At 38.6% G+C, this 23592-nt stretch overlaps 1 long non-coding RNA gene across 1 annotated transcript; it reads right to left on the bottom strand.

Annotated features, from left to right (window-relative positions):
- Positions 1–202: 202 nt before the first annotated feature.
- Positions 203–23592, bottom strand: LOC142414726 (uncharacterized). The gene is made up of 3 exons (XR_012777197.1): positions 23554–23592; positions 8098–8168; positions 203–260 (listed from the first exon to the last, which is right to left on the bottom strand). It is a non-coding gene; the product is annotated as an uncharacterized LOC142414726 (long non-coding RNA).

Genomic DNA, 23592 nt, shown 5'->3' on the forward strand with positions numbered 1-23592 from the left:
CACCCACATTTTAATTATGTGGAAATATAAATGTACTTATCCTAAAATGCTGGAATGATATCTATTTAATCTGACAAGGAAAAGGCATCTTTCCGTAAATCTGTATATAAATTACCTCACCTCTGGTTGTTTATATATGAGGCTGCAGCGTGCACTGTCCGCTTATTGACATATCGAATCACATTAGAGTGAAGTGTAAAATAGTGAAGGCAGATAAAGACCACGAAATGTTTTTTGCAAACTGAAGTGCTCTTATCCCACTTTTGTAAAAAAAAAAAAAAAAAAAATTCAGTATCATGTGTCTTGATATTCTTATATATATCAGTACTAAAGTACAATTTAGTTAGCTTAAAAAAGTCTCAAATCTGATTTATCTATGAGACACACTTCACAACACAAAGCAATTTTGCTGTAGTAATACCATGTCAATATTTCTTGACAGAAGACAAATGTTGTTATTATTTTGCCATTTCTTACCTTTGTAAAAGTTTAGAATTTTACAAAATGACTCTTCTTTACATGTCAAAATGGTAAGTTGTTGGAAGGAAAAAAAAAAATTGAAGCCATTCTTATATCTATTGACAGTGATGGATTCTACAGTTAGGTTAAAAATGATTCTGGCACAATATCGATGTTAAAAAAATAAAAAGTAAACCATATTTTTTTAATGGATATGTGCATTTTTCCTATATAAACTGAGGAAGAAAAACAAAAAAAAATAGCAGAACTGTTTTTTGTTGTGTCTTGCGGTATTAAAAATGATTTATCTGTATGCTGTCTGCTGGAGCTATTCGTGCAAATCTGTGCAGACACACATTCCTCTCCATAGTGGTGATCTTCAGAACGAGTAGCCTTTCTTACCTTTATATTCATTCTCTCCTTGCCCCTCTACTATGTTATGAGGGACAAATATAAAATATCATCTCTGCTTTACATTTAGTTTAAGAGATGACTTTTAAAACTGGCTAAAACTCTTGAAAGTAAAATATTTCAGGACTTCTGCTGGCATATTTTTAAAATCTCTACAATGTTTAATAAAGATCATTTCGAGGAACCGTGTCTTGCACTTTCATATGGATCTCGCTCTTGTGCTAATGTATTCTTGTTTCTGTCTACAATTATATCTTCTGCTAACATAAAAGCATAAAAAGACATGAAACAACCTCTTATCTCTGCTTTAAGCTGAGAAAGAGAAAGAGGTCATCTCCGATATTCAGCTATGGGATTATGACAGAATCACAGAATCGTATAGGTTGGAAAAGACCTTTAAGATCATCGAGTCCAACCGTAAACCTAACACTGCCAAGACCACCACTACACCATGTCCCTCAGCACCTCATCCAAACGGCTTTTAAATACCTCCAGGGATGGGGACTCAACCACTTCCCTGGGCAGCCCCTTCCAATGCTTGATAACCCTTTCAGTGAAGAAAAATTTCCTAATATCCAGTCTAAATTCTATTTCCTAATATCCAGTCTAGGTGCAATTTGCACAGAGAGGAGCAGACTTTCCCAACTGATGTCCAGCTGTGCAAGGAGCACAGCACCTAGCCCAGCAAAGAGCAGGTGAGCTTGTACAGCAGAGGAAATGCTTGTTTTGATATAAACCTGTGTTTGGGTCCTAAAGTTGGCCCAATAAAGCAGACCATACAGATGAGGGTCTCAAATTTTGTCCTGCAGAACCTCTGCATGCTCCTGCTCACCATCAAATGTCATAAGAAACAGAATTTACCGTTCCCTTCAGAGGCAAGCCAGGATTAAAGGACAGGGTAAAGCAACTGTATGATAGCCACAGAGTACTTGCAGAGAGAAAACCAAATGACTTTATTCGCCAAGTTAGCCACTAGTCAATCAGTACGTTACTCTGTAATAAAACGTGGTCAATTTTGACCTTTTCAGAACATGTATGAATCAATCCAATTACTTGTTAATCTAGCCAGGTTTCAAAAATATTCCTCCCAATATCAAGAACGAGCAAGTGGCAGTTTATAGATTACTTATGAGAAGGCCGACACTGGGGTTTGATATTTAAGCCTCAAGAGTGCTAAGCCAAATTACTAGTGAGCTGAATGCAAAGATAGGAGTTCAAATATGGATGTTGAATAACAAATATAAATATGAAGCTATACGATATCTGTATTTGACTGAATTATGCAGACCAGCTTCAAAAAGCTTTGAGTTTGTGGAACAGAAAGACCTCAAAGGCCATTATGATCAAATTTAACCAAAGTTACGGTATTTATATAAATATTCACAAACTTTTTTTCTTTAGCACTGTACTGATTCATTTTTAATTATAAAAAATCAAAGGCAAGAAAAACACTGTACATTTTATTTCAAAGTAAAGACCACAGAATGAAAGTCCAAACATTTTCACTTATCTAAGGACCAGCTCCACTGAAATCAGTGAAATTATTTTTGTGGTTTTATTTATATTGCAATAGCTATATTGGCCTAAAAGGGAACACAAAGGGAGAATTAGGCCATATATTTAAGTTCAACACATTCTATGGTTCACTTTCATGCTGATTATTTTGAGATGTTTCCCAATGCCATGCTGTGTAAGTAATTGTGGATTATTATTCTACGTTGCAGTAGCTATATGAATGGTCTATCAATTCTTGGATAAAAGCAAATGTAACCTGTATTCTGAACTCTAAGAACAGTCTTAATTTTCCTTTAATCCTATGCATTATATAAGCAGAACACAAAAAATATTACCTTAAAAATGTTACCTGAACCTTAATCTGAAAATTGTACAATAACACAATTACAATATTTCAAAGAACTTAGAATTATTTTTTTTTTTATTTCTCATCTTTATTTCCTTCCTAGCATTGGCAGAATGTTCCACAGAGTACATTGCATACATTCCTAGGTATGAGCTGGGGATACAGCAGGGTCAGTGAAAATCAGGGCATATTTCAGTGCATATTCCTGTAAAATTACCGTGCTTCTTTCCTTTTTTATCTTCCACCAGGGACACTAAGCAGATGATTTTGCAAAGACTTATGGATCCATTTAGTCTGAACCATGCCACATGTTCCTCCAACTTCAACAGAATTGCTCACATACTGAATTTAAGCACATACATAACTGTTTTCTGTATTAACTCACTGAATTCTGTACTGAATTCATTGGCAGTTTTCCCTGCATTCATGTAGGTTTTAAAAAAAAACACAGAGAACTGAAACACTCATTTTTATATAAAATAAAATAAAGTAAAATAAAATAAAATAAAATAAAATAAAATACAGCAAGGTGGCTTATGTGCTGCTGTAATACACAGATATTTCTCTTTTCCTGAAGTGAACTTGATCAGATTTTGGAGCAGGGGGGGCACAGTGGCAGCACGTACTGAACCTCTAAGCCTTTTCTGTATCTTCCCATAGTATTTTGAAGCACATAGAGCCATGCTAGAAGAGAATTTTTCTCAGTATCTTGGGACTTTTAAAGGATGTCTAATGTTTATTTTCCAAAAACTTTTAATGCATCTAGTTATGAAAATGTTGCATTTTCTGCGCACATAGCATGTTACTTGGAATCAACGCTATGTGTCTGTGTTCTTAGACCTCTGTGTAAAAAATCACACAGAGAAATTAATTTATACTGCAACCTCTTTGGCTGAAAGTAAAGATTTGTGCACAGCAAACTGTATAGAAATTAAGCACATGCATTTATCTGATACCTAATGATTTTCAGTCATTTTTGAGATAAACATGTCATGTATGATTATTTTCCTATTGTTATAATTCCTACCAATTACTCCTTATAAAATATAGCTGTGATTTTCTATTTCCCTGTTCTATTTATTTGCAAAATTCTTTCTGAAAAACTAGAGAAAAAAGGTAATTAAATTTGCATCTTCAGAGCAGAAATGTAGTTGTGCTCCCCGTTTGTTTTACTAGCGATCACAAACCCACACAATCAAATCATTAAAAGTTTTTTAGAATTTGATTTCTGCATATACAAAATATCATTTCATTCCTCACCATAAAAATTATGTACGATACAAACCTTCCCATATAGTTCTAATTTTAGTAAACTAATATGTATTTCTAAACCCCCCAAGTTAATGTTCTTCACTCCCGACCAATCTTAGCCTATTGCTACATAGAAACCAGTTCTGCCTGACACAGGGAGCAATTAATTCACACTGCCAAACACAAGAGGTATGTAATGCTTTTTCAAATATCAAATCAGTCCAATTTCATTTAGACTTAAATGATTTTTCTGGTCCCTCTTCATGTAGATACCTCTGCAGTCAATTAGCATTGTCACTTTTGATCTGTAATACTCAGATACTGGTCATTTCCCATTAGAGTCTTATTAAATAGATTCTTATGGTCAGATAGAACCTTCTGCAATGTAATATCTGAGGAGAGAAAACTGACAGTCATTATGTAGCTGGCATATACTAAAAGGTTAGATATTGCAGATAACCTTAATCACAAATTACACTGCATGTCAGTGAATTAGCTCACAACTTTACAATTCTGCCTAAACAGCCAGGTTTCCCACCCAAACACTCTTAGACTATTACTCAGTTAAACTTAACCATCTATATGTTTCCTAATTAAAATCTTTTTTAAGCTGTAGAGCTTCAGACTTGACACCAGACTTTCAGGTTAGACAGAGAAACCTGTTTCAAGAGCTTTGGATTCTGCTGCCTGTAAAACCATACTCCCTTACGCTGTGGGCACGTGTCCTCTGCTGGATCCAACTGTGTTGCCCCACCTGGTTGATGAGAACCTGTTATTATTGAAGCTGCCCATGCTAAATGATTCATGTGGAGAAATCCCACAAGCAGCTCAGCCCGCAGGCTGAAGGGGAGATAACTTCTGGCAACAAGAGCCGTTACAAACAGCTGGACAGTGACTTCTTCAGATGTGCTACTCTTTCATGGTATGAAGCTCAAAAGGAATCACTGTTTCTCAGGGTGATTTTTCCTATACACAAAGATGACAGAGCATGGGAGTCCAGTTTCACAGGGTTTTGCTAGCCCTGTCTTTTTAAAAAGACACTCAATACACTCTAACCCAAGTAGAGGACAAGGGTAATTTTTTAATGAAATCTTGATATTTGGTGAGATTTTTTGTGACAGATGAGTTTAAAAAAAATATTCTGTAAAGCAGCTGAGAACTCCTTTGAGCATAAATAAATCCAAAGGAAATGATGTGTTGGCTAAGATGTAGGTAAATGCAGAAATCAATATATCCATCACTTGGCCTTAAATAGTGACACTAAAACCAGATGCAGCAAAACCAGATGATAAAATGCCTGATTTGATTATTTGATGCCCTTCAAACTTAATAGAAACCCATTGACTTAATGAACAACAGAGCAGGTTTGAGTGACCAAAGAGCTTGAATCACTACTGGCTTAATGGGGTGAGATCATGACAAAGATTATTAAACAGCAATCCAGATATTACTGGGAATACTCGAACCGTTTCCTAGGGGAATGAGTCAGCATCTACTAACTATTTTGTTGTGGTGGTCACAGGTACGATGGCAAGTATGGTAGGACGGCTAAGCGACAGGGGTCGGGAGGATACAGTTGGGTTGTGGTTTGTGGTGTGTCTTCTTTTAAGAATGCTTGCTACATGGACACCATTTCCCCCTGAAAATTTTATATGCTACATAACCAGTTAATGAGTGTCACATAACCGCAATGATGTGGCTGCTGACTCTTGCTTACATCTGCACCTGGCCACACTCACAGATGTCCAGCCTTGACGATGGCCAGCACCATAGCTGCCTGCCCTATGTTTCTCACCAAAGTACATAACTTAACTTACTCCCTGCCTTTTCCCCTTGAAAAGAAGGGCCACCCTTGCCCTAAGGAGGTGTACCTTGCACCATTATTTTTGTTTCTATAATGGAGGAGAGGAGCTGCTACACAGAGGAGAAACTAAACGACTGAAGGCTAACTCTGTGGCAAAATGGGGGAACTGACCATGGATCTCCATGTTCTGATCCCTAGATCTTCCTCCCATTGCAACTCTTGAAAATAAATCATTTATGCAAAAGCTAACTCTCTATTAATTAGTTACTGCCAGTCACTGTATTCACACATCACATATTTTCATTATGCAACTTTATCAAAATATCTATTTCATCCTCAGCAGTGCATGTGCAAATTTTTTTTCTACTCAGATTTGTTTAACTGATTGCCTGCCTGATAAATCCTACTGATTGTTTATCTCTGGTGGCATAACAGCGTGCACGGAGCTATGCTGCAAACTGACAGGCATCTCACTGTATGGAATAATTCAATGCCTCATTAAAAAAGAGAATTAGACATGGTTTCAGAGATTAGTGCCAAGAGAGTTTTGCCATTTTACATTCTTGTTGATGCAAACTGTAGAGACATGTAGCGTTGATCAGCAGGATATGATTCAAAAGACACCACAGAGGTCAATGTAAGCTACCCCGTGTAGGCTTTCTCACAGGTCACAGAAATATGTGTGGGTTTGTTTATTGCTGAAATCCCTTCCAAAATACCCCTGTTTACATAGTGTTAAGGTGACCCAGGAGAGGAAAAATGGAATAAAAGTTGAAAGCTCAGCATTAATGCTGTTCCTTGTGCTTACGCATCAGAATAATTTCTGTCAAACTTTAAGACATCATACCATCTATAACACAATGCAGTTTGGTATAGTCTTACTTCTGTATGCTGTACAGCTAAGCGTAATATACTTGAAATCTGGTTTGATTTTATGTTCCAGTGGGATCTACAAAAGAAATCAAGGGGAAAAACTTGAAGCAACCTCCAGTTATCTTCCTCTCTGTCATGTGGTTTTCCTATAACTTCTTATCAGGGATGAATAATAGTAGTTCATTTGCACACTGGAAAGTCATTGGATTAGCACGTTCACATTTTGAGGCTATCAGGGGGGAAAGTGTTATAACAAAATATTTTCCCTCCATCCTTTTAAAGTCTCTGCTTGGACCTTGAATTGAAAGCTAGCAAACATCCTGCCAGCTTTCCTTTCTGGGCGCACATGGAGTTTGGGAAGGGATATACCAAGGCAGCCACAACTTTTCTAGCTGTGGGGACTGACTCAAGTCTCCAGGAGGGACCTCCTTCTATTGCCTGTCTGCAAACACAGGACTTGAGGACAGAGATGCACTGAGAAACCCAGCTATGTCCTTGCAGACCTTGTGGGCAGCAGCCAGTCACATACTCTACAGCCCTACTCATTAGTAAAGCTCATCACGGCAGAGAAAGGCCACTTGCATTGCCCTGTACAATACACCAGGACTTCTGCTCTATTGTGGTACAGAGGGACAATCTCTGCCTGACTCCCTCCAGCCCACATGCTCATGATAACCAGAAGGCATCTCTTTGTGTACAAGTAATACAAATATTACACAGCTCACTATAGGGAATGAGAATAAGAGACTAAGCTCTAATACCCATTAACAAATAACCACTGTTTCATTAAGCTGTGCGGCAAGGACTGCGCAGAACAGAAAACCACAGTGATTTAATATAGATTTCTAGTTGGAACGTTATGATACCTGTAGAATACTTTAGTAAATTACTGATGTCAGTTGTATTTCTCTTTGAGACTAGGGAAATAGGTTATTGGCACAATAAAACATCTAGAGGCATTTAAAATGTCAGTCTAATAGCAAGAACCAGTAAGGCTTTTAATTACCTTCTGTGCAATTTTTTTAATTGCTTCAGTGGCTGCAGTGCTTAGTGAATTCCTGACAGAGCAGCTGCAACTGACTTAATTTAAAACGTTTTTGAAGCTCTTGGAGGAAGTATTAAGAAATACAACAGAAATCCAGGGAACTACGTGGGGTATTTTATGTGGTGCATGTGAGGAAATCTTGGGCTCGGTTTGCAACATGTTTAAGAACGTTTTGAACAGCTTGAATGGATATCCACATCAGCATTCCCCTGGTCTGGGTAGAAGATGGTGTTGGCTGCCTTTTGTGGGAGCCATGCTACGGCACTCCACTTTAGAGAAAGCAAAACCTATCCCTCATGGCCCTGGCAGCTGTGGGGAAAAGAGCAGAGGCTCAAGAAAAAGGCTGAGAGCCAGAAATAGTCCCAGGACCCTGGCAGATCAAATAGAACTTACCTTTAGCTTGCAGATGCACTTGCAGGTCTTGACATCAAACTCTGTTTTTTTCTTCAAGAGAGAAAGCCATTCTATTAACGAGGAAGAAAGCGCATGAACATTTTCCCCTAATAAAATTTGATTTACAAATAACTGGCACACCCCACCCAAGGACTATCCACAGTGATCACAGAGGCGGACTTGAAGAATACCAAGTAACCACGTGAGCTTGTTTTTTTCCAGCAGAGACAGAAAATGGCCACCGGAGCTGCAAATGCTGCCTAAAAACCAACCACCTCCGCTGCACCTATATGCTGGCCATAGTGTGGAAGCGGCACATGGGCAATGTCATTTCTCTTTGCCCAGAGGCATGTAAGGCCATGCCTGGCCAACCCTTTGGCAGCAGATGCAGGATCAGATTGTCCTTGCTGGGAAGCAAGGTGACTCCAGCAGCACGGCACAGTGCCCACGCACTGCCTGGGGTGGGCTCTTGCCACGCAGACCATACGTACCGCTTTGCATCCTGCCCTCTCACAGCACAGCGTGGGGGATGTTCCCCTACCAGTCTGCAAAGACTCAAGTCCACCCAAAACCATGTGCCACCTCCAGGGAAGCACTCCCACCCTCACCCTCTCCAGCCGTGGATAATCAGCGTGGCTCAGTCACTTTGGCACCACTGTCCCATCCAACTCACTGCCACCGCTGTAGCCTCAAAACAACATGAGCAGTGAGGTCCGGCTGTTGGCCCAACACTGTTGAAGCTTCCTGGCAGAGGGAGGTTGGGACTGGGAAAATCACAGCAGAACTTCAACCTATGGCTCTCCGGCAGGGCAAAACCATATGCTTTTAGGTTTATTTCATACTACACTGCACTCTGTTAATAAAATGGACTTGTAATCCATTTGAAAAACCACACGGGGCACAGATCCATCTCACAAACCTCTCTTTCCCTCCTGGGGTTTATCTTGATTAGGCTGTAAAAATACATCATTGAAAAGGATTAACTAACACATTCTGGTGTTTTTTTCAAAGGGTGTTTCTACTTTACAAAAGCACGGCAGTATCATATTCTGACTAGAATATGGTTAAAGGGAACTTTTTTCCTAACAAAATTGCAGGGAAGGTATTCTACTCCAGCACACACAAGAAGGTGTGGACCTCAGGCACACAAGTGGTACACAAACTAACAGTATCTAATATACTTCAATAAATGTAGTCAGGACAAATTCTCAGAGACATGGTGATTACGGGGACACATCATGGAAACAGGAAAGAAGAAAATATTGCCTAGTCCAGCACGTTGATTCTTGTGGACATTTAGAGTCATGAAATAAGACTATTCATCAAAAATGATGGGACTTCTTGATGTCAGTTCTAAGTGGAAAAGATGTGTATTTTCTAGCTATTAATTTTTGCCTTCCATTGAAACTGGGAGGAAAACAGACACTAAGTAGAAATGTACTGGCAACCTTTCTAAACTGAGGTTTTAGTTAAATATACAGAGCAGTCCTTAGAGTGACTATTTAATAGCAATTCTGAAGGTCAGCTATAGTCAGTAAACAGTTCTATAAATTATGCTGAAAAATTCTTTTGATGAGTCCTTGCAATAAATCCTTTTTGTGTAAACTACAACATAGTCTATTGGGTCCTCTCTGATTTCATTCATACTCACATAAATCAACAGAAAATCCATGGAAGTCAATGGAGTTACACCGAAAACAGAAACTTTCCATTTGATTTTTCTAGGAAGTGTAAATTCATTGCATCAGCTTTTCAGGATTAGTATAGTTTTAGGAGAACATGTGTTAGTGACAAAATCTACCAAAAAGATCTAACACTCCAGTAGTCTAAAAATTCATCTTTACCAAATACTTGTCATAATTTAAAATAATCTATTTAAAGGGGAGGGGGTGTCAGATTTTACAGAAGCTGGAGGAACTGGATCAGTATCTTTAATTTAAAGCAAAGTGAGACGATTTGATTTAAAAAAGGTTCTTTTGTTATTTTAACTCAGAACATGGCAAATAAATTTTAGTTTATGACTGTGTCTTATAGGACAGATTTTATCCTGCCTAGCACACCACGATGTCGTTTTTGTTTGTCTGAATATAAAGATTGCATATTCTTAGATGTGCATGTAAATGCCAAAAAAAAGCCAATATAATACTCTATGTACAAAAATGCATCATTGTCATCAGAACTAAGAAAGCCTGACCACATGTGGGTTTTTCTTTTGGATTTACTCAGAAAGTCTTCTTGTAACTTGGACAGTTATATGATCCTGTGTAAGCATTTCAATGTCCTATAGGCAAATGCCTTTTCAGAATGACCGGGTCTCTTTTCTTTACTTAGCCGCCTACGTTCACAGAACATCTAGGAGCAATCACTGATTTCTTTGTCAGATTTGGTTGGACAACATGTTCAAAAGATGTTAGCAGGTGTGCACTGAAACTGTATGACTGCATCAGCCTTTTTTTTTCCAGAGGATCAGACTAAAATATGATTGTCTAATAGCAGACAGGTGGACACATAGAAAACCACCTAGATACAAGCCTAAGGAAGCACACGCTTCTAGCACAGTAACAGCCAAGCCTGTTGCACAGCTTGACAACATGCAGTTAGCATCAATCTTTTTCTGAAAAAGAAGTGCAAATCAGATACTAATTGTATTTGTTTTAAATCAGAAGCATTCTGGTTTCTTGTTGTAATTCCATTTTCATTAAAATTTGAAGCCGTTTAGGCAAACAAAAAAGTTTGGCAAATTGCTCCCAAAAATCAAAAACTCCTGTTAATAACTTCTGAGTTTATGTGGAATGAAAATACATAAGGAGAATAGGCATCAAAATCAAGTGAGCAAGGTACATGAGAAGAAGTGGAAGAGGACAGTAACACCTTTACAATGAGAAATAACATTTAATATGATAATTTGGGTTATGTTGTGCTGCAAAAGGAACCCTAGAATCTTTAACAAAGGTGAGGAAAAATTCACATACTACTCGCAGATGTATGGTGCGTTGTTTGAATTAGGGGTTCCCCCTCATGTCAGAAAAAAGTATAGAACCATTCAATATTAAGTACTATGCTATAAATTTATATGGTAAGAGCTCAGAGGACCCTTAAAAATAGGATAGGTTAGAATAATTTTTCATACTTAACTTCTGAAACTCGTTCAAACACCATAAGCAGTGTATTGGAAGGCTATGTTTTTTATCTGATATCGCTGTTCTCATTCATCTATCAATTTTTATTCATTACTAGCTTCATACTATAGAATTTTATTGGATCATTGAATAATGTTTTCTATTTTCCTCCTTTTGATTAATGTGTTTATTGATGCAAAAAACAACAGATATTAGTTTGGGGAATAAAAAGCAGTACACTGAATTGAGCTTTAATGTTGGTTTCTTTAGCAAAGTGTCTAAAAATAAGGAATTAAAATATCTGCTTCCATTTGTCATTTCACCTACACAAGTTCCAGTATCGTATTGTATGCAAGAGGTTTTGCACTTGAGACAAAGGTTTAATTATCAGGTTGTTATATTCTCAGGTACCTATATTGCCTGTGATCTCCTAGCAGCATTTCAATGTTTTAATTTTAACTAACAATGAGACATTTCATTTTACGTCTCCAGAACATTGTTAAATACACCGAAAAACAACAAATTTTTTATTGATCTTAATGGAGGTGTTCAATGTTAACTTTGTTTCACTCTGACATCCATTTTAATTCCTTTTATTCCTTGCAGTCTTTAGTTTGGCATAGGACAATACAATTCATCAAGGCTCTAATATGTTTAATTATGCTCAGTGGAAACATGTTTAAAATTCATTCTAGTTCTAACAGACGTATATAAGCCAAATGCTTCCATAAAAAAGAAAACTCAATAACTGGAGACTCCACAAATTTCAATTCATTCCACGTAGTGGAAAGGGAGGGTAATCTCTTTCCCATCTGCATACTTTGACGAGCTATTTTAGTCCACAAGTTCTTAAATCTGAGGTTATAACTTCAAAAAGGCAAACTCAGCAGTCCTGAGGCAAGTTACCATCAGCAAACTATATCACCTAGCCCTCCCTCGGGCACAAAGCTAAAACAGAAAAAAACAAAACAGTGGATGCCTGAAAATTTTTTTAAGGAAGAGGCCACCTGCCAGTTTAAAAGTAGAAAGGTGAACGGGTCTTAAAGTACCCTGTGCTGTTTACTACACAACCAGCGGCACCAGCGCGAAGCCGACGGCTGTGCCTGTGAGACAGGCGTGCCAAAGCAGCCTGCAGAACAGTCAGAGCACAAGGCCTTTTCCGTCCGGCTGTAGCCTTACCCCCATTCCTGTTAGCTTCACCCGCGCTCACAGGCCAGCTGCCTGAGCACCTTTCTACCAAGACTGCTGTGGGATAACAAGGCTTTATGGTGCTACTGGCAGGGTCTCTATGTACCTAATTGACTTTGCCAGGGAGCACCAGTTCTTTTTAAACCACCCTTCTGTTTACACACTCTAAGATGCCTAACTGGCTTGACAGACGCAACTAACCTCTCCAGCAGCTAGCCAGGTTTGTCCCTACCAGATGGTATTTAGCAGGGTGACTTCCTTTGCCCTTAACCCTTTCTGTGTTGGCCTTTTCAGCTATTTACTAAGTTGCCTTCTTTTCTATTAGCAGCCCAGTGACCTCCAGAATTATAAGCAAGGAAAGCTGGAGCAGGGAGCAGATCCATCTCAACACCCATCACTATTCTTGGTAGAAGCACGTTCAACCACCTCTAATTTCTAGGACCGTGCAAACATATGGTGTAAAGTTGGGTAACGCTATGAAGAAATCCCAGAGGCAGAAGTAGAATTTTATATAAAAGACATAATCAGTGTCAATTTCACAAATTACCCTGTCCTAATTTCGTTCATTCATAACTCTTGCAGTATCACTGTTGGTGTTTGAGATCTGAAGAGTATCAGCTCTCTAATAACACTCATGTTGAAGTCAACACTACACTCATATGTTGCTGCCTAGCATCCAGCTCACAGCCTCATACAATAAGTATCCCCGACTTTGATGTGTTTCGGGCATGCATGAGAACTCCAGGTAATGCCACTCCCATTTGGCTTACCGCATACTGGAATAACAAAATGTGCATTTTGTTTGAACGCAGAATTTTGCCAAAACATCCTCTTGGTTTTCCATTTTCCTCATCTGTTTTCAGTCTCAAATTTCCTTTGCTAACCAGAAGATCCTAGAATTAATTCAATTCTTCTTTACTCTTTTCCCTTTTGCTGTTGTTAACCTGAATGGTCATTCTATTTTTCTCTGTTAATGATTAGATTAATGCTTTTCTTGTTCTGGGTTGTTTTGTGATCCACCTTCCCTAGCAATTATAACTTTCCTACTTTGGTGTGAGTAGTATTATAAACAGTACTCTAGATAATGGCCAACTCCACCATATGGAGCAATAAAAATGCTTGGATCTCCTTTTGATTTATACTGCATAGGACTAGTAATTCAATTCACTCCACTACTCGATTTGTTTTTCATTGCCAGTACACATTGGGATGAATACTTTAGGGATTATTTTAATGCAGAAATACCCAGATTGCTTTATTTGTCTAGAAATCAGCACATTTTCTAGTTTATGAATAGCTTTTGTTTTTATTGTTTATTCATTTACCTGGACTGAATTTCATTTGTCATTGGTTGGTCCCATAATCCAGATGTCTTCCCAAACGAGCTATACTGTACACATGGGATTTTTTTCTTTATGCACTCCGTTGATGTTAGCATTACTACTTGGAGATTCAGCTTATAATTAAGGGGCATATTCTGCTGCTGCCAACTGCAGCCTTCCTCTGCACAGGTCTGTTATTTCAATTTGTCACAATCTGACACTAAAGTAACATTTGTGTTTCAGCATAAGTCTCGCTCAAACATTTGTTATGAAGTCTGAATTTGTGACACACAAGCACTAGAACTACTTCAGCTAACTTTAGTTTTCACCTTTGACTTCAAAATCCCTTTTGGGCTATTATCAAAAGTCTTCTAAGAATCTAAACACAATTACCTCTATGTCGTCCTTAATGAGCAGGAGAGCAACAGTTTATTTTTCTTATTGAACTGCTAGACCAGCAGTTAGTCATCCCCAGGCACTCTTCCTGAGAGAGACACTCACAAGTATTTCACAGGCATGTGCATGCTTAAAATTAAATCTAACTATACTTGTGGTTTTGTCAGTACATTACAGTAAGCAAGCCTATAACTTTCATTCAAATGTTCACAGAAACACACATTTAAAATTGAATACTTTTTAAAATACTTTTTCCTGCCAAAACTCAGTATAGATAATACAGTAAGCCTGAACAATAAATCAATTTATTTAGCATTACCTAGAATGCTTATCACTCATGCAGGAAATACTGATTTCTCAGATAAAAGATATGGTCTTTACAGCTTACCATCCTCTCATTTTAGCCCTGCCCTGAATCACTGGAAACGAGAACTTTCCCTGACTGAGGTGCACCATGTTTTACGTCCCTCTTATCTTCCAAAAGGGTTTGAAAGAAGAGTCATGCCATTCAAAGTCAAGCCTAGCACATCTATAATATAAGTAATTCTGTAGCCTTTTAAATTAAGACTTTTTACTTACTAAAAACAGGTAAAAAAGCCTGAGTATAAAAAGGAAAAAGAAATAATGTCACACTTGAACATTGAAACCTAGTAAGACATTATTCAAAGTTGGGAATTCCCTCCAGCAAGAGCAATTGGCTACTCCTTGCTTAGTATAAACATTTCCATTTGCCTGCAGACTCTACAGAAGAGAAATTTAGGTAAAAGTCAGTTTTTCACAGACTTCTGAACAAACATTTTGTTTGACAAAGGTTTGATACTTCTTCTTTAATTTTATGCTGAGCAACTAAACACATTAATAAATTGTAAGGATTTACAGGAACCTCCAAATTTCAGGAGTGATCTTCTACTATTCATGCATTTCTCTACCGTTGGAAGGCAACAACAGTTTTTACTGCTCAGGTTGTGTCCTTTAATAGCTTTGCATGTGGATTGCTACCATCCAAATCATTTCACACATGAGGTAGTTATGTTCATTTAGCAATGCATCTGGTAGTGTTGTAAGCAGCAATGTTTGCTAAGGCAACTGTGTCCACACACCAAAAAAAGTGATTTCCACATCCCTTGAAATGTTAGAGTGAGTAAATTATACTTTGCTCATGGAATAATGTTATATAGGATAGGATTCTTGAAGGACAATATATGGCTGTATTAAATAAAAATATTAAATAATAAATGCAAGCCCATTCATGCAGTTAATTCCATAGACCTGAAGCAAGACATGTCTACCTAAATTGGACTTAGCTTTCAGGTTCACAAGCTTCATAACGCAAGGAGAATCGAAGCACAAGATACAACAAAGCAGAGTTTTTGCCACCTGTTTATGAATGGAAGATGCAGCATGAAAATGTAACATTCAAAATATCCAATGAAACACAAATGGAAAATAGTAAACAGATCACAATAAGCTCTGTTTACAATAAGCTGTATTTTTGGCACATTTTTTTTTTTAAAGTAGTCACTCTCCCTTACATATTCCCTACCTTCTGTGCATTTTTATGCTTATTATTATTATTTCCAGCATGACTTGCAGCTTCCAGGAGCTGAACTTAGAATAGCCACTGAGGCTTTTTTGCTGCAAAACAAAACTACATGAAGAATCAGCACTGTATTATCTTTACAAACATGTACTCTTCCTTCAGTTCTCAATCTAGTGGATGTCAGGGTATTTAATATGGCCCATTCTTCATGGAGAATGGTCGTCCTATTTGCTGCTGTGAGATTGATAGTGCTGCGTGCTATCAATCCCAAAAGCTCTGATGCAGGCCATGGACCTCAACCAAAAGATTCCTTTCTGTGCTATCAATCTCGCAGTTCTGTACTCTCTCCAAGTCTTAAATCAGGCTGGTTGATATCTTTCCAGTTTCTGTATTCCTGCATCAGCAGTCTGGCTAAACATGGTCATCATTCACTACCTTTGTTTCAGCAGTGGTTACAAATACAATATCACTTTCTGCAATGTTACACTATTATTATTGTCATTACTATTTATTTATATTACAATAGCACCCATGATGTGATCGGTGCTTTCCAAACCTAGAGAAAACCAAAGACTCCATCCCCCAAAGTGGAAGAGCCATACAGGGACTTTTTACCATAGTAGGAGTTTCAATCTTAGACAGCACGGATAAATATAAAACACAACGGTTTTGTGTTGAATAACAGGCAACTGCAACGTTTGCTCCTTTATGGATGTTGCCATCTCTAATATACTGAGCTCCGAGACACCACGAAGAGTGGCTGTATGTTGGAGTGGGAAGGTGCAGGTTCCCCTGCTCTGACGGGAGCACTACCGGTTACTTTGCCTGATGGCCATTAAGTGGCCTCCTTAAATAGTCTCAAAAGGCTTTACATGTAATGTGCTCCTAGAAAATATTTTGTGTAAATGCGAACATTAAAAAAATTATTAAACCGGGTTTCTCGTCGTCTTTTTTACGTGCCTCAGCTCAGATTTTTTTAGGCTAAGTGCATCCATAAGGTGTATCTTTTACAAACAGGCACCCAACAAAATACATTTAGAATCTGGGTCTCGGGAGGTGAGAGAAATCTTCTGTCAAAGACTTATGGCTCACATAAAGAAGAGTTGAAATGTCCCTCGTATTCAAGTCTTAATATAACCTGATAATTAAACTCTCTACCATTATTGTTGAATGTGGATTTTAAATCCTTAAAATACGGGAATGTCAAGTCACCTTTCCCACTGAGACAATTTAACAATTGAAATTTATGAGCCGTACCCTTCATTATGACTTCCATTATGTAAGGGGATCTTAATTTTAAGCCCATTCCATTTTTCAGGAGAAGGCTGATGAAATAGTATGAACCATAGCTTTTACAGAGCTTCTTCTGTATAAAAAAAGATTAGGTAATATCCTACATGAGTATTTGGGTCTACACGGTGCTGCTTCTGTGAATCAATGTGTTAAGTCAAAACTAGGTACTTACCAAATAGCTACTTACTCTGCTCTCCACCTTGGTAACACAGGAAATAGAAGAGTACAAGGACTCAGCATAAAGCCAAGGAAACTGCCAAAGGTGTACAAGCAGCAGCAAGAACAGATGAAGCATCATTATTTCTCCCTCTGCAGCTCTGCCGGCTGAAGTGCGGAGCCAGATATGTGCACCCCTGTTTAGAGGTCAGCATACAGAAACGAGGGAGCTGTCAGTTTATCCAGCTGAACCAAACCAGATAAAAGGTAAGATAAAAAGAAGTACTGAAGTGATGGATCTTTTATTTTTCTTTTTTGTTCATCCTTCCCTGATTAATATGCACAATAAATATTTCTGGACAAGCACCCTGCTTGGAGTGCCAAGATGAGAATCCGTAATGAGAATCAATAATTTAGTGGAGACTCTATTTACTATTCTATTTTTGTTGCCTATAAAGGCTGTCATGAAGACTGAGGCCCCACCGTGCTACATGCTGGGCAAAACAACCCCATCTGAAATGTTTAGTGTCTGCAAATACAGCAGACCATGAACAGAAAAGGAAAGGGAAAATAATGCAGATGACCAACTGAGTGAAGAATTGGAAACGATACTCCTGACTCCTAAAAGGTGATCCACTGCTCTGACTGGGAAACGTGCTCTGCAATCTTAGGATTACGGTGTTATTTCCAAAGACGCATGATTTTACTCTTAACAAGCAGACTCTATACCAGGCAGGGCAAAGCAGCAGTCCGATAACATAAAAGGGGAAAGGATGTAAGTTAGACAACACTGGTAACAGAGAATGGGGTGATAAGAAAATAAGAAGTGCCAGCTGATGGAGATGGGGAAAAGTGGTACCGGGCTCATCTTGAGCCCCTGAAGGTGGGAGTTGGAAAGGGACTCAAGCACGCAGCTTGCTTCCCTTTACTGGTGGAAGAGACGATGTCCCTGTACGTGGCAGGGCCCCGTGCCAGCATGCTCACCTGCCGGGTATGGTCAGGAGAGCAATTGCTAGAGGATACTCAAGCTGCTTAGGCTAGACTGACAGCCTGAGCTCAACAGCTATGTAGGTTTAACCATTAAGAAAGGTGAAATTAAGTATAGAAAATCCCTGCAAAATGCAAGGCTCAAATGGAAAGTTTAGCTAAACAAAATGCTCCACCAGAAAAAATAATAACCAGTGAAAACCAAGAAAAAATCTTCTTTTTATGTAAGTTTTGAAAATAGTTCATCAAAACTGATAATTTCATGTAAAAACACAAACAGGTGAAATTAAAATGCAATATTTCAACTGGCCCAAGGAGTGAGTTGGTCAATTGGCCAAGAAGACAGAGATGTTTTTAATTACCAACAAAAGGTCCTTTATTAGTCTCTGACTTATATACTGATTTCCTCTGATTAATTTATATATGTGAGGTCCATGGACTACTTATAATGCAAGTTTTCGGAGGCATTCTCTGCTGTAAATACTTAATTTCTCTCTCATCTTTCAAGGACAGATTTCTTTATTTTAAACTAAATTTCTTTTCATTCTGGAAAAGATCTCATCTAGTCACAGCTTCAGTCTGCAATGAATGTATTTAGTGAACTAATTTATTCCTTTTTCAGAATTATAATTACTCATTTTTTATAGAAACTATGTTTCATGCAGGAAGAACTGATTTAACTTTCACTGCTTATGGTGTGAGACTATAAAGATGCTTGTATGAATCTTACAGTAATATCTTTACAGAAGACAGAAATGAGGATGTAAAAACCTGAAATACAGTTCACTTAGATTGCAGTTTAGTAGAAGTGCATGACACTTTATCAGTTGTATAAGTCCTTCTAACTAAATTATGTTACAATGATGATGCTATTAATCATGCCTACAGTATTCTCCCCATCATAAGAGATATCTCAAATATTCTCAGACTCTACTAAAGAAAAATACCACATGCTCATTTATCCTCTATTAAAGAAAAATAATGGAAGCAAGGTAATTACTAGTAAAAGTGATGTAAAAGCCAAAACATGAACATATGCCAAAAACAATTGGGAAGAAATGAACAGTAAATTTTATCAGTAAAACTGTTCTATTTTTCTGCAATAAAGCAAACTATAAAGCAACTCCATAAAGCTGTTAATGTAATGTAAATCAAGGCCTCCAGAACTAAGGCCATACAAAAAACTGAACTTTCTTATGCCAGGAAAGCACAGTGAGGAAAAAATTCATGTTAAATGGTGTATACTAGCCTATATATTAAATGATGGTGGCCAAGATGAAGTGAGAAAGGAGATAAAACAGCATATGGGATATGAACGGGACAGAGTACTCATCAGTATGCAAAAAAAAAGTCTGTTTAAGGGAAGGATAATTTAAAGGTTATTTCAACAAAAGCAAATTAACTGCACAGAGTTCAATATCAGCTTCAGCATTACAATCCACCCTAAATATTAACACAGAGAGCAAATAGCTAGTATTTCTTCCCCCTCTACGGCATCTGATGCTGGATCACAGAGTTTAGAAGAACCATTTAAAATGAATTACTAAGCCCACTCTGAAAGAAAAATATTTATTGTTGCTTATTCGCTTTATTTTGGAGGGAGGGTAGTTCTGCTGCATTGCAGAGAACAACCTTTAATGTGATATTTTACATCTGAGTCCTCATAGCTATCAATGAACCTTCATTTATCATAAAACTCTGACTTTAACTGTAGTGATCCAAATACCTCTACACAAAAATTGAAATTGCCACGGCAGAGCTCCCAGAAGCCAGGACATGCGCTCTGGATAGATGAGCATGGACAGCATCGAGCGGGCCAAGGGAATACCATCAGCTCCTTCCCAGTACGGGCATCACTGCAAAGTGCTGGTGTCCTGTACGGTGTGCTGAAGGACCAGGGGGAGGCACCGGCTCTGAAGGCCAGGAGTGGACGTGGAGGTGCCAAAGTGACCCGCCTGCACTGGGAGGGCTGGGGTCACCCGGCCGGATTCATACCCACACGCGAGCTCCGGGGACAGCTGCCTCTGCAGCGCAGCAAGAGCCCCAAAGACTTTCTTGGGGGTGTTTTTGTGCCTTGTGACTCAGGCCAAAGCCAGAGCGAGCAGCAGACAGACTCTGCTCCTGGCTCGTGAGAGCTGCTGGCTCTGGGCTTCTCAGCTCCTGGCACTGTCTCTGTGCAGGTTCCCTTTGCTCTGGCTTCCTAGAGGAGCCCGAGTTCCTGCCCTTAACAGTGTGAATGTGTTGCCTATGGGAAGCGTTAGAGCAATACGCTCCACGTCTGAACCACTCTTGATGTAGGCTGGTGCAAGCCGGAGGTGGGAAGCTGTATCACAGGGGAAAGCCTGCTTCCCCCTGCTTTGCTGAACACTGTCCTCCCCTTTCGGGTACCACTCCTTACACGGCTTTAGACTCTGCTAGAGGCAGAAAGAGCCATCTCAGCAACTCTCTTCCTAACTTACATCACTGCAGAGTTTCTTCATATTTAACATACTTATTATACATTAACATATTATATGGCCAACATACTTACAGAAGCTGGCACTGTTGTAACAGGCAGCTAAATAGAAGCCAAATGAAAGCATATATCACACCAGTTTATAAGCAATTTACGTTCCTTCAGCACTTTCTTAAAATCACCTTTGAAATGAACCCCTTTTTCATTGATTTAAACTGTTCGAGCAGAAGAAGTGTTTGTCATGTGTCTATAGTTTCTGTCAATGCACAGCAGTGGTTTTATACATTGTTCCACAGAGCAGCTAAAATTATTTCAGTAAGCAAAATTATTTAATTTTCCCATATATCATCATTACATTAGGCTGAAAGCTCAACATGTTTTTCAAAGCAAAAGAAATGCCAAGAATGACACACAGAGGCTCCATCGTCCAAACCTGCAATTATCAAAGGAAACATAATTTTTTGGCTTTTACACAATTTATCCTGCTGCACACACTTAAACTTCAATGTCTGATAACTGCTTCAGTGTATGTGCTGAAATATTTGCATGCAGAAGCTAAATATGTGCAGGAAGAAATGCATCATTAGCTTCTGCATGCACATTACTGAAAATTGGAACAAAACGCCCTAAGGAAAGGATCTCATGAATTTACAATTGAAATGGTCAAAGACCAATGGCTAAAGAACACCATTTAACCATTCAACAGTACGTTGTGCTTGTTGTTTGCTTTAGGATTTTTTATATGGGCTTTGACATATGTGTGGGTGTATGCATCTTCTGGGCAGAATGTGAATTAGGTCAGATAAAATATATATCAGGTCAACAGGGTGCCCCAAAACACTCACCAACCAACCCATCCATTGCTGCATTTGCCATCTTAAGCAAATTCAATTTCGTTCTTTGTGATAAAATAAGCCAGTTCAAAGTAGATAACATCTCACAATAATGAGTCCCAAAGCTGTAATTTAACACAAACCTAGCAATTCTATTATACAACACATCCAGTTCATTAAAAACAACAAGCCAGCTTGTATATGATCTGTATCACCACAAATCAAATATCAGCAAACTAAGCTGCTGGGAAATGCATGGTCCAGTTGAAAGAAAAAAAATTTAAGCAATGTAATCACCTCAGAAGACAGCTAATTTAGATTAAATGTTCAGATGAAATTATGTTTAAGAGCCTTTAATACTGAGATAAAAGCAGTTCTCATCCAGTAAACTTAAAAAGATCTTAACTCTACCCTATATAAATTATAGCGTATTCATAGTAAATATGGTCATATTTAATGTATTATTCAAAATATCTTTGCGTTTATTCAGCCACATGGCTCATAGTATCAGAGGTCTGGTTAATAAGTATTAGTTTATTTACTGGAAATCTGTGTAAAAGACAACAGAAATCCATTTGCAAGATATAACTGAAATAATTTGGACTCGGTCCTTCATTTCATGAGCTGCTGGACACCTGGCAACTCTCATTATCTTTAATGAGAAGCTTCCAAACCTTTTCAAAATATGAATACTGGGCACAATGGGACCCCAGCTGAAGCACCTTATATATTTTAGCATTCACACCACTACAATGCTACTAGCTGTGTTGCATTATACTTGCTTCACTTTGTTTAATGGAAAGAATCTATCAGGTTTAATGCTAATGAAATATTTTTTAGATTCCTCTAGGCTCAATAAAAGGCAAGAGATGTGGCCGATACACACTGTTCAAGTGGTCAATTCCGGTTTTAAAGCAACAATGTAGAACTCTTTCTTACCCTTTTAATTGCTCTCTCTAATCTAATTTTACCTCTAATAGACCATTCAGAATGCTTTGAAAATAGTATACATATTACTGCAGCAATTTGGTTACTGCCTTACCATCCATCTACTGAATTACTCACAACGTATTTACTGCCACAGCATCTGAATATTCACAGGACAAGAGCTGGGGAACAGGGTGCTGTTGCGTGGTCAGGGGCTGAGTTGAGATCCCCTTTTGGGATTCACGTAAACCACGCTGACCACAGCAGAAACACATCTAGAGTGTAAAACGAGGCAGGGAATGGCCCTTCACCCCCAGCTAGGCTCTCTGCCTCCGTGATGCACGTGTGCAAAGAGGAGATTTCTGGCTGTTAAGATGTGCAGTTTATAAGGCCATTCCCCTATCTCCTGCAAAGAAAAAGCAATAGCTGGGTGGTTTGGGTTTTTTTTTCGCATATAGGAAACGCAGGTTCCAATTTGGTTCTCTAAATGCTACAGGCTGTATCTTTTCATGGGACCAGGACATCACAAGGAGTGGAAAGCACAACCAGTACCAATCACACCCACTGGCAGAAAAGGCCAAATCTACCCAGCAATGAATCTTGGCCTTAATTACACCATCAAGCAAAAGGACATTTCTTGCAATAATCAAGGCTCTGTTACACCAGCTTAATAGGGAAGTGAAGGGGACAATATTATAATCACCACAACAAACTGCTGACACAGCAAACAGAGCAAAGGTGTGCTTAATACAAACTTAGTTCATCCCTATAAGAAAATCTATAAGTTCATCCCTATAAGAAAATCTGCTTTAAATTGCCTTATCATGCTTCTGTAATGGCTGAAGAAGGAGCAGTGCTCCCGCTGGGTAGACACGGACATCAGGATGTCTGTAAGAATCCGGCTGCCTGGTGTGACTTTTGCTGTTGTGTGCCTCGATGTTTTGAGAGCAAAGCAGGCCAGAGTTATGTGCCTTGCTCACAGCAGTGGTTACTAATACACAGCTGGGAGAAGAAAGCCGAGCACTATTTTCAGTGCTTCTTGGGGTTGCTATCTTGGAATTTGCCTGTTTATTATATAAGAGGATTGGGAGAGTCCTCACAGAGTCTTGGGTGGGCATATAGGTACTACGGATGCTCGAATACAACACTCGTTTCTGTACAAATAATGGCAGCACTAGCAGAAAGGCAATATGTTAATTAATGTCTCAGTGATTTGGAGGAAACAGTAACAGTACTACACCTTTGGCAAAGCCTGAGAAATGTCTCTGCCGTGACACTG

The sequence above is a fragment of the Mycteria americana genome, chromosome 9, assembly GCF_035582795.1.
Source record: "Mycteria americana isolate JAX WOST 10 ecotype Jacksonville Zoo and Gardens chromosome 9, USCA_MyAme_1.0, whole genome shotgun sequence".
NCBI classification, from domain to species: Eukaryota; Metazoa; Chordata; class Aves; order Ciconiiformes; family Ciconiidae; genus Mycteria; species Mycteria americana.